Source organism: Mycteria americana (assembly GCF_035582795.1).
Source record: "Mycteria americana isolate JAX WOST 10 ecotype Jacksonville Zoo and Gardens chromosome W unlocalized genomic scaffold, USCA_MyAme_1.0 Scaffold_32, whole genome shotgun sequence".
NCBI lineage: Eukaryota > Metazoa > Chordata > Aves > Ciconiiformes > Ciconiidae > Mycteria > Mycteria americana.
The window spans coordinates 2,155,067-2,159,397 of record NW_027445438.1 but is presented as its reverse complement, the minus strand read 5'-3'; positions in this window follow the sequence as shown (position 1 = coordinate 2,159,397).

The following is a 4,331-nucleotide window of genomic DNA, read 5'->3' as shown; positions in this document are numbered from 1 at the left end:
CCCAGGGAACTACAGGCTGGTCAGCCTCCCCTCGATCCCTGCGAAGGCGACGGAGCAGCTAATCCTGGAAACCGCTTCCAGGCACGTGAAGGACAAGACAGGAGTAGTCATCATGGATTCACCAAGGGGGAGTCATGCTTGACCGACCTGATAACCTTCTATGATGAAACGACTGGCTTGGTAGACGAGGGGGGAGCAGCGGATATTGTCTACCTAGCCTTCGGGAAGGCTTTTGACACCGTCTCCCGTAAGATCCTCATAGAGAAGCTGATGAAGTATGGGCTGGATGAGCAGACAGTGGGGTGGGTTGAAAACTGGCTGAACAGCTGGGCCCAGAGGGTGGTGATCGGTGGCATGAAGCCTAGTTGGAGGCCAGTCACTAGCGGTGTACCCCGGGGGTCAATACCGGGTCTGATCCTGTTCAACGTCCTGATTAATGATCTGGATGATGGGTAGACAGACTGTACCCTCAGCGAGTTTGCTGATGATACAAAACTGGGAGGAGCGGCTGATACACCAGAGGGTTGTGCTGCCATCCAGAGGGACCTCGACAGGCTGGAGAAATGGGCAGGCAGGAGCCTCGTGCGGTTCAGCAAGGGGAAGTGCAAAGTCCTGCACCTGGGGAGGAACAACCCCATGCACCAGTATATGCTGGAGGCGGACCGGCTGGAAAGCAGCTTTGCAGAAAAGGACGTGGGGGGCTCCTGGTGGACACCAAAGTTGAACATGAGCCGACAGTGTGGCCTTGCCGCAAAGGCGGCTAAGGATATCCTTAGCCCGATATAGAGGAAAGCAGGGTTTACATATGTTACAATACAGTTGTGTAGACCGATCGAATTGCCCACTATCCCCGGGGGTGCAGGGCACCACAGACCACCCTTGGGCAGCTTTGGGGGCACTGCCTATTTTCCTAAAAGCCTCCTACCCAGCTTAGCGCAAAGCCTATCTTGATCTGCCCTGCAGCCCTCAAGCCACCAGTGCTGAACGCACGCCTTGTATTTTATTTTCTCCCAGGAGGAGGCGTGCAGCTTAGAAGCGTCTGCAATTGAAGCGGGGCTTTCAGGGACCAATTTAGAGCAACTTCTGTTGGTTCTGCCAAATGTTCTGAAAAGTTAAGGCCTGGCCTGGCCTGGCCTGGCCAAAGCAGTCATTTGACTGGAGGGAGCAGCACCAAAAAGCCACAAGCACGTTTGGGGTGGACTCGATGCGGTAACAAATAACAAGAAATAGTACTTGTAGCTACAACAGCCTCTTCCGAGACCTCGTTGCCCGCCCACAGGGTCGCAGCACTACACGGCACAGGCCCCTCCGCGGACTCGCCCAACGTCTTCTCCCTCCACCCCCAGGTCGGATCCCTCCGCGCCCCGAGGCCACGCAAGCGCCCCGAGCCCCGGTAAGCACCAGGTCGACGAGGGCGGACCCGCCAAGGGGGCGGGGACAAGCGAAAACGACAGACGAGCGATCTGGCGGCCCAATGGGCGCCGCGGAGGGCCTGGCCGAGTGGAGGAAGCGCGGGGGCGACAAGGGGCGTTGTCGTGGCTGACGAGATTATTGGGGCGCGGGCCGCCCGGCCCGGTGGCGCCATTACTGTCTTCGGAAAGATCATCGGCAAGGCGCTTCCCCGCCAACGTCATCTACGAGGACGAGGAGGTAGCCGCGGCTTTGTTCTGTGCGCGGTTCCCCTTCCCCTTCCCTTTCCCTTCCCTTCCCTCCCTCCCCCTCCCCCCGCGCTCGCAGGCGCCCTGAGCCCAGGACCCGTTGCGCGGTGCCCGGGAGCGCGGCAGGGCGGGTGGCGGCGCTGCTGCGGGTGGGTGGGTGGAGGGACGGGGGACGGACGGGGCCTCTCTGGGTTGTGGCGCTCTCTACTGCACCATCCCTAAAACATGGCGCTTCTTCGGTGCCCCCCCCCGCCTCCCCGGCTGCCGCGGCGCGTACTGGGTTGCTGGGGCTGTCCGGCTCGCCTCGGTTCGCAGCCCCACCGTGTCGTGTGCGCGCGTGCGTAGAGGAGGGCCTCTGACGGTAACGCACTCGGTGGCAGCCGCAGAGGTTTGCCGCGTGATATGCCTTTGGCACTGCAAGTCGTGCAAAGTTTGCTGCCGAGGGATGGGAGTGGTCCTACCTCGCGTAGGATGATAGTCTTGAAACCTTAGATTAAGCACACGCAGTCAATCTCCTCGGGGATTCCAGGTGTATGTGTGTGTCCGTGTGTATGTACGCAAGCAGTGAACGTCTGAGTAGTGACCGTAATGAGTTAGTTCTGCATAGGAGAAATGCAGGTCTTGATGTGCCTCGTAATAGCATTATAGAGATTTCACAGCTCTGCTGTGCTAGGCTTTGGTTCTGAGCCCCCAAACTGGATTATTAAAGTAAAGAGTTACAGCTTTTCTTATTTTTCTTTAAAAAAAAAATAAAAAAATAAAAAAAAAGTCTAGAAACCGGCCATCCTGCAGGCTGCAAAAGCTTCCCAGACCTTGTTTCTGTGGTGAAGCGGGACCGTGATAACAGCATGCTTGCAAGGTTCACGGATGCTGGTGCACCCCAACGTGCTAGGAACTGGAGCGAGCTGCTTAGACTGTGGGGGGAAAAAAATGCAGCCGTTACCTACACGATGTTAACTTTAAGTTAGTATCGCGTATAATTTTTTTATTAAAACGCTGAAGATTAACAGTTAGGGATGTCTTCTGCTTTTGAAGGTAGGGTTTATATAGGCAATATAGAAGGCAGACTCGTACTATGCACTTGCAGGCTTCCTGTGATTATGCTTTTGTTCGATACTTGAGCTCCCTGTACCATGGAAAGTGAATGGCCGCTGATCTTCCACTTCACTAAATTCTTTGCTGATTCAGTTAAGCCATTTGTCTCCTGCCTCTGTGTGGGCCGCATCGAATAGAAAAACTGCTTAGGAAATGATCGACCCAAATGAAAACATACTGGAGGTCGCTAATCTGAAGTACTGGCCCGTCTCCTTGCCCCCATCATCTTGCACGCTGAATCCCACTTCTGGAGGGGGCTCTGTAAATATGTTGTATTTTGTGTATAGCAAGTATTAATATCACGTAAGAGAAATCAGCGTTTTGGCTTGTGTTTGGGGCATCTGGTAATCTGCTTCTGTACGAGTTCAGTGGGGCATATTGATTTGCTCAAGCTATTGCCTTTCCCCGGAGCCAATTAAGTTTTAACTGTTTACTCTTCCTCCAGTGCCTTGCGTTCCGTGATCTTTCACCCCAAGCTCCGACGCTTTTCCTAGTCGTGCCTAAGGAGCCAATTATCGGGTTATCTGAAGCAGAAGATTCTGGTGAATCTGTAAGTACTGTGGAAGCTTTCTGCACGCTGAACTGTCCCTGTAATTAGTTCCTAATTTACTAGACTCTTTCCCATCCCCTCTTTTCCTCTTGATAGGGCACAGTAGGCTATTTGGGGTTTTCTGGCGCTGTAATCTTTTGCCTCTAGCTTGTAATGGAATGGAGCTTTTTGACTAAAAGTAGTGCTATAAAGCAATGCTCATCCCTGGGTATGTACTTCTGGTGCAAAATGCGGTGTTGTTTTGGAGCGCGGTCTGATGCCTATTGTCATGGTTTAGAGTCAGAGTAGTAGTACTTCTTCTAATACGGAGAAGGGGGCTTGGGGTTTTTGGCAGGTCAGGGGTGAGGAAGGGCAAAGCTGGTTGAGAGGTGCTGGGTGCTTCACTTTTAGCTCTAAAAGTCAAGTTCAAAGGCTTTGTAAACCCACGCAAAAGGCAGCCTAAAGTTTATTTTCCGCCAGAATTGCTTATGTTGCCTGAAGGTATAATGGGGGCTTTAGCCCGGAGACAAACTTAGCTTCTGTGGCTGTCTTGTAGTCCGTTACTGTCTAGCCTGAAAAAAATTGCATGGCTCTTTTTTTTTTTTTTTTTTTTTTTTTTTTTCCCCCCCTGTAGCGTGCATAATCGGTCTTTGTAGCTTTGCTTGGAAAATGTCAGTTGCAGGCGGACAGACAGTAATTTGAAGCGCAACGGTCGAATCGCTAGGAATTGGCTAACTGGTTTCTCTGGGTGGTTCTCTGCTCTCGTTCCTTCCCTTCCTGCCCTCTCCCCTCTTTGTGTGTGGCTTTTTATGTTATTTATTTATGGGTTTGCACTTCCTTCTCCAGCTTCTTGGGCATTTAATGATTGTTGGCAAGATGCGTGCTGCTCGCCTGGGCCTGACCACTGGATTCCGGACGGTTGTGGATGAAGGGCCCGAGGGTGGGCAGTCTGTCTGTCATGTACATCTACGTATTCTGGGTGGCCGTCAGTTGGGCTGGCCGCCTGGCTAAGATTTTTGCACCACAAGAGTTGCTGCACGTGTACGAAT